The sequence below is a fragment of the Poromitra crassiceps genome, assembly GCF_964638095.1.
Source record: "Poromitra crassiceps genome assembly, chromosome: 19".
NCBI classification, from domain to species: domain Eukaryota; kingdom Metazoa; phylum Chordata; class Actinopteri; order Beryciformes; family Melamphaidae; genus Poromitra; species Poromitra crassiceps.
This window is the reverse complement of record NC_139646.1, coordinates 10934224-10945280: the sequence shown is the minus strand read 5'-3', so window position 1 is coordinate 10945280 and position 11057 is coordinate 10934224.

Below are 11057 nucleotides of genomic sequence, written 5' to 3'. Positions count from 1 at the left end.
CCGTCCTGATGGACTTCGGCCTGGACTGCTAACTGAAGTCTGAGGCCCTGCAGTTCTACGTGTTTGATGACAAGGAAGTTCAGACTGACTTGCAAAGCCCGGGTGCAGCTGCCGTCGCTGGCCCACGACAAGGGGATCACCGGTGTGTTCGACTTGGCTGACTCTTCTGGACTCTCCACCGGCCATATTGAAGTCACGATCAAGTGGAAGTTCACTTACCTCCCTCCACCAGGCTCGACACTGACCCTGTGAGACAATGATTATGCCTTGTGCCTTTTTGCAGTTGCAGACAAATGGCACCCACGGAGAGACTAATGTACTAGAAATCTAGTTTGGTGGGCCTCCAGCTCAGGGTGCCTTATTGTGAAGGGCTGTGTGTGTGTTGTGTGTGCGTGTAGGTTGCGGTGTGTCTGTACAGGCACACTTGCGGCGTTGCCGCCACACTTGGAAGAGGGCTCAGCGGCTCTTTTGCGTGCCTCTACCAGGGCTCAAATTCAGTCAAACTGTCGCTGTACCCCGGCTCCAGTCTACACCCCTGGTCACTGTTGAGGGTTAGTGATTTCACTTATGATGTCACGTTGAAATGTGATGTCATTGTCGAGGACTATAAAGACGAGCTCTGCCAGCTTTCCGTGCCTGATCGTGAATTCAGTTTTAGAGTAACAGCCTACATCTAGTCTAGTTTGTTCTTGCCCGCAACTTTGTTGCCAATTCCAGTTTAGCAACTGTCAAGTGTTTCAAGCCCGTCAAGTGTCTGCACATGGATCCACTAGACCCCCCCCCCCCCAACAGTAATTAGTGAATGAAAATCTAGATCAAACATTGCTGTAATTGTGAATAGCTGAAGCCTAACAAAAAGCCGAGGGCCCATAAACATTCTGTTTAAATTTGAAAACTCAGTCCAGGGTGAGACCATGTGTAGTCAGACTAGCCCTATCCACCTTATTTCTAGCTGCCATGATGCCTGATGGGTGCTTCTTCCGCTTCCGGTGTAATAGACTATGGTTTTAACTTGACAAAAAAAACGTCTATGAGGATTTTACAGCAGAGCCATTCTGCTCTACAGCCGTGTCGTTCGGGTGCTGGGATAACGTAATGCATTGTGGGTACTCGGCTACTGTGGCTAATGCTAGCGGCTAGCGTAATAGTTACTTTACATGGCAGTAAAACGCCACTGAATTACCAAATTGATTTAACTTTTAACCATTTCGAGTAACACTGTTTCCATACGGACCCCCACCGTTGGTTAGTTGTTTATAACGCGACTATGTTTATAACTTTTATAACGTACTCCAGTTTCCGGTTTATAATTCGGGTCTGCAGCCGAGTATAACAAAGGAAATGGCAAGCTGCAACAATAAGTCACATTAAACCGGACCTTGTACCCACAATTATTTTTTACAGTGGGGCATTCAAAAATAAGGTGGATAGAGTATGTGTAAATGCAGGGTCTGTTTTATATTCTAGCCATCGAAACATTTCACACGTTCAAAAGGCCTCAATCCCGGCTTTTTAGAGAGATCACACCAACATCCCAGAATCAGGATGTTTTGGTCTCGATTTACCGAAGATTTGTATTCATAGGATTCAGCTAAGTGCTGGATGGTAACCAGATGATATAGCTGAGCCAGAGACACATCAATGTATTTAACTATAGTTTGTGCTATATAAAATATGAGATGTTAAGATGCTGTCCACACATCTTCTGGCATTTCTTAGCTGACATTCCTGGTTAAAATTCAAAATCACACAAGTGCGAGTGAGCAGCAACTGGGGGAAGGCCTTGCAGGGATGTTGAAGGGAAAGCACATTTGCAGGGAGATGTGGCTACTCAGCATTATATTCCAGCCATAGAAATGCCATAATGCAAAACCAACGATGCTTTGCTCAATATAGTGCATGTACAAATCAATTCGCATTTATTTTATATAGAGCCCTTGGGAGAAATGCTAAAATAAAACAAAACTCCACTCTACAAACCTATCTACTAAATACAGAGATGGAAATGAATAAATATCAGGAATGTGATTGACCATACTTGATTGAGGCACAGGTAGGCCTGCAGGATAATGTCATCACCTTCATAAATCCCCACTGTTCAATGTTTGATGGAGTGCAACAGGAAACCCAGGCTCCATTCATGTTTTTAGCTTGGTGTCGTACACGACCAAAAGCTGGGAGTGTCTCATTTTGTTCATTTCTCAGAGGAAATGTTACACCTTTTCCACTACAGGAGCGCCGACTGTCTGGTTCAGTCCAGAGAGTGGTACGGTCCGCTCCGACTGTCTGGTTCAGTCCAGAGAATGGTACGGTCCGCTCCAACAGTGGAGATTGGTGTACCTGCCAGCAGACAAATGGGCTGTCTGTTTCTCAGTAGAGGCACCATGCACAGCTCCTGAGGGCTTACAGTCATGTTACATTGGACACATAAGGCAGGTAAAACTATTCGGGTTTCACTAACATGTGCTTACTGAAATTTTCATTCAATTCTCACCACTGTTATGGGTTGCATCATATTTTTGCTCAGATTAGAATCAACAAATCATTTTCTGTATTGCGTACACAAGTTTTTGTTCATAAGTATTTCTGTGTGCAAAATGTTTAATGGAGCAGAAATGTGCCAATTATTATTTAGTGCCACTTTTTAAAAAACTGCAAGGTGTAATTCATAATAAATAAAAAAATGTATTGCACACGTCAAAATATGCTCCCCATCCAAATTTGTTAATATATTTTTGATAAATGTGGCCCATTATGTACAGGTCAGATATACTAGTAACTCAGAAATATGAAACAGAGGAGATGATTCCCCATGGAGTTCTGTTAAATACGACCCCAGTACCTCCCCCATCTCTATAAATTAATAGTAGGGAAATTATAAAATTAACCCAAACTAACAAAAAAATGGAAAAAAAATCACAGCATTCAACTAGTACACATTTACAATATTTTATTAGAGAGGCTCAGCAGATTTACTGCTAGTTTCAGGAGCCGTGACTTTAATTTCCCTTAGCATTGCAGATCCCATGGATGAAACCATTTCCATTTTCTCTCCCCTCAGGCTCCTCATGGTGCTGCTCTGGTTCCTGCTGCTGAGGGGAAGCCGCCCACCGCCACCCCCCTCACTTACCTGCTCGGTGGTGCGGCCCGGGCCTTGGTCAGGAAGTGCTGAAGCTGATCCAGCTTATCGGGCTGGCTCCTCCAGGGGCTTCTGCCACCATATGGCTGACCCAGGCCCTGCAGCCTCCCCGGGGGGAGGGGGGGGACACACACACACACACCCTGGATCACAGTAAGGATTCTAAATATAAGGCTCTCCTCGCATCCCCCTCCACCCCCAGCATGACTACACAGATGCTGTGCTTCAGCAAATTCCTGAAAATGAGCAATGTAGAGGGGTGAGGAATAAGGTGAGGAGGGGGGCACTGGAACCACGCAAAGAGGTTAATTTGGATGCATCAACCCCTTTAACACACTTCATTTCCCGGCTGATGTCAGATTATGAAAGATATCAGTTAGTGAAGCAGGATTCGTTTTCCGGAGCTCGGATACACACGGCGTAACGACGACGCCATCGTTTGGCAAAAGGATGGAGCTGTCTACCTGTGGCAGTACTCACCACAAATATTCACAACACCTTGTGGGAAATGCACTTTCCAGCTGTTTCGCTTTTCCAGGCAGTGCCCTGACATTTTGACTATGCCTTCACCCGCGGTTTCAATGGTCCTTTGCCAATATTTGCATGTCTTTTGTCCCCAAAGGCAACAAAAGGGGATAGAGAAGAGATAGAGGGGGGAAAAGTCAACAGCTTTTCCACCAGCCAAAGCTGTATCTAAATGTGTCTTACATCTCTGCACCCTGCCAGCCCCCCCAATCCCTCCCATCCCTGGTTCCTCTCACCTCCTGGAGGGCAGAATGATTGAGGGGGCCTACCCCTGCCTTTTATCCTGCGAGTGAAGGTCTTCCTCTCTCCATAGTCAAAGACAGCAACTGTAAAGGTGTAGTGACGAGGAGGAAAGCCAAGGGGAGGGTAAAGGTATAGTGACGAGGAGGAAAGCCAAGAGGAGGGTAAAGGTAAGCCAAGGGGAGGGTAAAGGTGTAGTGACGAGGAGGAAAGACAAGAGGAGGGTAAAGGTGTAGTGACAAGGAGGAAAGCCAAGAGGAGGGTAAAGGTAAGCCAAGGGGAGGGTAAAGGTGTAGTGACGAGGAGGAAAGCCAAGAGGAGGGTAAAGGTATAGTGACGAGGAGGAAAGCCAAGAGGAGGGTAAAGGTAAGCCAAGGGGAGGGTAAAGGTGTAGTGACGAGGAGGAAAGCCAAGGGGAGGGTAAAGGTGTAGTGACGAGGAGGAAAGCCAAGGGGAGGGTAAAGGTATAGTGATGAGGAGGAAAGCCAAGGGGAGGGTAAAGGTATAGTGACGAGGAGGAAAGCCAAGGGGAGGGTAAAGGTATAGTGACGAGGAGGCAAGCCAAGAGGAGGGTAAAGGTATAGTGACGAGGAGGCAAGCCAAGAGGAGGGTAAAGGTATACTGACGAGGAGGCAAGCCAAGAGGAGGGTAAAGGTATAGTGACAAGGAGGAAAGCCAAGGGGAGGGTAAAGGTGTAGTGACAAGGAGGAAAGCCAAGAGGAGGGTAAAGGTATACTGACGAGGAGGAAAGCCAAGGGGAGGGTAAAGGTATAGTGATGAGGAGGAAAGCCAAGAGGAGGGTAAAGGTATAGTGACGAGGAGGCAAGCCAAGGGGAGGGTAAAGGTGTAGTGACAAGGAGGAAAGACAAGAGGAGGGTAAAGGTGTAGTGATGAGGAGGAAATCCAAGGGGAGGGTAAAGGTATAGTGATGAGGAAGCAAGCCAAGGGGAGGGTAAATGTATAGTGAAGAGGAAGCAAGCCAAGGGGAGGGTAAATGTATAGTGAAGAGGAAGCAAGCCAAGGGGAGGGTAAATGTATAGTGAAGAGGAAGCAAGCCAAGGGGAGGGTAAAGGTATAGTGATGAGGAGAAAAGCCAAGTGACGAGGAGGAAAGCAAAGGGGAGGTTAAATGTATAGTGAAGAGGAAGCAAGCCAAGGGGAGGGTAAATGTATAGTGAAGAGGAAGCAAGCCAAGGGGAGGGTAAAGGTATAGTGATGAGGAGAAAAGCCAAGGGGAGGGTAAAGGTGTAGTGATGAGGAGGAAAGCCAAGTGACGAGGAGGAAAGCCAAGGGGAGGTTAAATGTATAGTGAAGAGGAAGCAAGCCAAGGTGAGGGTAAAGGTATAGTGAAGAGGAAGCAAGCCAAGGGGAGGGTAAAGGTATAGTGACGAGGAAGCAAGCCAAGGGGAGGGTAAAGGTATAGTGATGAGGAGGAAAGCCAAGTGACGAGGAGGAAAGCCAAGGGGAGGGTAAAGGTATAGTGACGAGGAGGAAAGCCAAGGGGGAGACGTGAAGTGTCACAGATTACCCTCAAGCACTATGAGCCAAGGATATGGAGAGTCATTATTTGCAGGCCTAAAGGGATATACTGTAGCTGCTCCATGGCCCAGATGGTAGATCAACAACAAGCAAAAAGGCCAACATATTAGAATCCTCTGTAGTATAGTGGTTTGCTATCAAAGACCTACAAAGGCCTTATTCTGGCTACCTTGTTATCTAATTTGTGTATGTTTATTTATGTGCCATGTGCATTGGTTGCCCGTGGGAGTTTGGAGATGTCATTTACATGTTTGAGTACACCAGGGCTGCTTATGGAACGTAAGCAGTATTTAACATGTGTACGAACATGTGCTGCATAAAGAACCGCCCCCCCCCCCAAATCCCTTTGTGTATTCTTGGATGCTTATTTGTGAACATAAACAACTAATGTGTCCATAGAACTATACAGCTTTGGTTTATATGGTCTTTACTTTTCAAAAGGTCATATAAATTAACTTCAACATTTTGATTGACCAGATTTGATCAATAAGAAGAATGACTTATAGGCAAAAGGCCCTTTTAGGAGCAGGAGATTTGGATAAGTACAAAAGAAGTACATAACAAGAAGTCACATACTACAACTCACTAACAGATAAGGAAATATGAGGTCAATGCTCGGAAAGCAGCAGATATTAGAACTACATGTAGGCACGCAGTCAGTGGCAGCACATCAGGCCAAACGTTCAGATGCAGAGACAAAACGAGAATCAAGACAGTTCAAACCCGGTTACAGGTTACAGTTATTGGTTTGGAAGCAGACATACAAATGGCCAGTTCAGTATTCCTTTGCAGCTCATTACGGTTGTTGGCAGCAGTAAAGTGTAATGACGAGTACCTGATGTAGGCGTTGGCTCTGGAGACTTTTAACTGATGTGCAGATCGGGTATTGTAAGTGGCGGATGAGATTTGTAACATGCTTAGGTTTGTAATCGAATCTATGTTGTCATCAAATGACATTCTGAGGAGCGGTTTCATTGACAATGTACTGTATAGGAGCAACGCTATGTAAACGCTGGCTTGAACATTTTCACTCAAAATTGTTTTATTTAATTAATCATTAATTTGCACATCTTCTACACGTAACTATGCACAGTAATTACACCTTTCAATTAAACATTTCAAAGTCTGTGATTGATTCAACCAATCTATTGATGATCTGATGGTAGTTTTCATGTTTTAATCTGAAAATGTGTACACAGAAATCCCCCTGATAGCATTTATTCAGTTAAACAACAAGTTAAAGAAAATATAGAATAAGTTTAATTACTTTCTCATTACTACTATGATTTTTGTGTCACTGTGGTGCCTAGTTTTGGTCCTACAGATGGTGATTATTGTTATGTTTGCAGTAACAGTACCATGCTGCAGGCAGGAATGTAACAATGTAACAATGTAGTGTTTGTATGGTTTGTAGGGACACCTATTGGCTGAATGTGCAAACTACACTCTATTTGTTGCATGCACACATGAAAATGTCCCACCATTCAAGAGTTCATTCCTTTAATTTGTGTAGTTCATTAACATTGAATACCAAACAAGAATTGTCATACATAATGGATAACAATTAAAGTGCCATGCATGCTCTCTCTCTCTCCTTTTCTAAAAAAAATAAGAAGAAAAAATAGTTTTCTCTGACTTTCAATGGAGAGTGCAGTCACAGACTGAGCATTCAAGTCAGCCTGTTAGGAATAAAAAGAAAAAGCACTGCTTCCTCAGGACATACTAATGAATCATGTATAAAAGATAATCATTATTGGTTTATAAACGCTAGCATCTCTCGCAAGCCACAAGCACACAGCTCAGTCCCAGGATATGCAACAACTAGTAATATTGTAATTAAAACTAGAAACATGGCTGAAACTCTCAGACTTCAGAAAACAGCCTAAAATAGCAATCATGTACTTCCAGATTATGAAGAGTGTGTGAGTACTGGACGGCCTTTCGGCTGCAAATCTTCGCTTTCAAAATGTGGATGTTTGACATTGATCATATGGCTGAATTTCTATTTTAGAGCTAAATGGAATGAGCTTCAACATTTGGCTATCTTATCCCTTTTCTGTGCTGCTATTCCTCAGTGCTGTTCCCCCCACCAAGTGGTAGTGAAATAACATAAAGTAACTGAGTCCTACCTTTTTGTCTGTAAATCAATGTGTAGAGTTTGTATCGGTCTTGCTCACTATAGAGAATGTGGGACCAACAGTTTGTCTTTGTAATGTTACCTTGTTTTTGTGGTGGAGGAATGAATAGAAAAATAAAGGAAGATAATTCAAATAATAGTCAAGTACCAAAAAAGGTAAGCCTTTAATCTTACCATCAGTTAATTTCCAGTGTGTTCAACAGGTGTCATTTGCACCATAAGTCCTACTTAACAGCAAAAAGACTTCCCTCATGATTCAGTTTCACCTTTCATGGACCAGGCAGCTACCTTTGAAAGAGTGAGTGTATACAATAAATAGAATAATTCATGATTTTGCCATTAAAAATGAAAAGTTTCTTTTCCTCATACTTGGGATGTGTTTTGAAATTATACATAATGGACCATAGACGTTCAGAAGTTTTCCAAACCTCCTCTAGCTATGTTGGGAGACGTACATGAATCCCCCCTTGCGTTTCACAGGAGGTAGCATGGCTTTAATTATGTGTGGAGCTGGGATCATTAGCATGAATGGGGGTGCATCTCCAGTCAAGGCACCGTGCTCTGTGTCGACCACCCCCTCCTCATCTCCAGTGGAGGCACCGTGCTCTGTGTCGACCACCCCCTCCTCATCTCCAGTGGAGGCACCGTGCTCTGTGTCGACCACCCCCTCCTCTCTCCTCCTCCTCTCATGTCACAAACCAGCTCGGCCTTGTTACCATGGCACAGGTTAACAGGCGCCGGCACGGTTGCTTCATGCTGATGAGTTGTAAAAACATGTACGGGAATGCATGTTAATACAGGTTACAGGGAGTTTAACGCATGGCGGTTAATTAATTTAAACTTTGGGACATTATTTTAATTGGGTTGTTGACTTGTATCAGGCGATTTTTTTTAAGTCACTAAGCTGTCCGATAACAGATGATTATGATGTTTGAAGTTGATGATGTTTTGAAGTTGAAATCAAATGATGCTCTAACCTCAAGGCAAGAATTAGAAAACAAACATCTAATTGCATGTCTTGTTGTGAATCCATGATCAATCCCGCAAAAGAAAGCCCTATATGGCTGCGGTGCTGCACACACACCGGGTGTTACCATGACATAGATACATGCAACACTCACATTTATCTCAACCCAGTTCTAAACTTTCTCAATTATTCATTAATATGAAATTGTGTTTGTCTCAAGTGGAACAGTGTGATTTCCTCCTGTGACACACAGGCATTGTTTGGCCCCTCTCCAGGGCCACTGTCACTCCTTTGCCAATTTCTCTGTCGACACAGATTGTTCAGGAATCCATTTCCCTGCTGATAGTTTGGAGAGCCCTGATTTGTCCTAATCCTATGACCATTTGTAATACAGAAGACTGGGATAAATAATAAATTGTGTATGACAGAGACAAAGGAACCAAAATGGGACTCGTGAACAAATGGTTTGCTTTATGGTTGGAAAAATATCTTTCTTTATGGTTGCATTATCAAATCATTATGTATGTATATTCACTGTTGAAATGAATAATAATAAGTAGAATGTGGGAGAAATAATATGTAGAACAAAAAAAAAGGTATCTGAAGGCTTCATAATTGTGCTGCATTGAGGATGCTCACTGAATGTAGAGTTTTGTATATTGTTGAATGTCATGTGGCACATATGGAGAGCAGCTACATCGTAGGGTGACCATATGTCCCACTTTGTGTTGGACTGCACTGCACAACATTTTCTTTTTCCCCATGTCCCTTCTGTCCTAATCACCAAAATGAAGAGAAAAAAAGGGGTTAGTAGTAGGCAATGAGTTCATTCATTCATTCAGTCAGTCAGGGATGGATAATGATGGATAATGATGTTATCAGTGATGATGTCATCAGTGCCAAACTTGGGCTGTTGAAACGCCGATGATGTCATCAGTAGAAATTGTGTTCGGCCACAGCTATGCCATTTTACGTGTGATCGCGCTGAATCTTTCAGGAAGTGTCAAGAGCACCCAAAAAGGCCAAAATGCCTCAACACAGGTTCAGCACCATGGAGAGCTCCAGAGTGGAGCAGCACACACTGCAGGTGAGCAGAGTTTGAATCAGACAGTGAACTCTGGTGGACGCAGCATACAGGTGAGTCGAGTTGTAATCACCCAGCGAAGTGGACTATGAAAGCCCTCTGGGGAGAGAGAGGAGAGGCCTGACTATATGGCCAGCAGTTACACAGGGACGGGTATTCCGATAGTATAGTAATTAGTCATGTCATGTACAGAGTCATGTCATGTCACTAATGTCATCATAAAATAATGTCTTTCTACTATTGATGTGGCTGCGCTGCATACTTGCACTAAGTCAAATTCCTCGTTTGTAAACCATTTACTTCCTGTGGCTATTAAAGTGAATCTGGAATGAAAGTGCATGGCCAAAGAAAGTGACCTCTCCCAGCATTTCTCTGCTGTATCCCCCCACCCTCAATGAATGTTGCACAGTATGAATTCATGAATAATCTGGGAAGTCTGTCGCGTGATCTTCTGTAAGCGCTGTTCATTCAGAATCCTGCAAAAGGCTAGTGGATAACTTTAATAAAAGATCTGTGATGCTATAAAGACTCTTAAAACAACACTCATCAATTTTAATGCTAAGAAATTACCATTTCAGTTTCCTTTGTAATTGAGATTCATTTTGCAGAAACTAAATTAGTTTGAATAGTATAATTCGTAAATATATGTTAATTAACCCCTTTTCTCCTTCTCCTTTGCTATAGAGAGAGCAGAGCCAAATGAAATTCAAACTTACCTGTAAGGCAGATAGATTCAGGTCCTGTCTTGGAATTAAGGCAAATAAAAACACCCGTGCACAGTTTACTTTTTTGCATACTCAGTTGTTCTTAGTTAGGCCAAGGACTTAATTGCATTGTCGTTAGTGTCTAATAATCGCCAGGGGACATTTGGGTTTATGAACCTATGCAGGCTTCCACTATCCGTGTGTGTGTGTGTGTGTGTGTGTGTGTGTGCTGTGTGTGTGTGTGTGTGTGTGTGTGTGTGTGTGTGTGTGTGTGTGTGTGTGTGTGTGTGTAAAACCTGCAGAAGGAAAACCACAGGAAAAGGATGCCCACTACTCCTTAATTTCAGGAGACATTAATAAAGTAGTTGCTAGACTTGCAGTTTGTTCTCCCTAAGGGTTGTATTTTAATAATCTTTGAGATACAGGGTTCATTGGTGGAGATTTGCCCTTGTGAAAGACTGACAAAACTTAAAAGGCTTGTCTTAAAAGATCACTGATTTGGTTCTGTTACTTGTCATCTATAATTTACTGTTAGTTTCATGCAGATTAAATGTTAAAAGAAAGTCTATCATTAAAATATAAAATACTGGATTGAACTGCTAACGAAATTACCTGTAGATGAGAGATTTTTCCATATTCAACCAATGTCTAGAAGGGCAAGATCCATATTCTGCTTCTCAGGCACAGATAGGGCGGTGGCCGGGGTTGGGGGGGGGGGGGGCT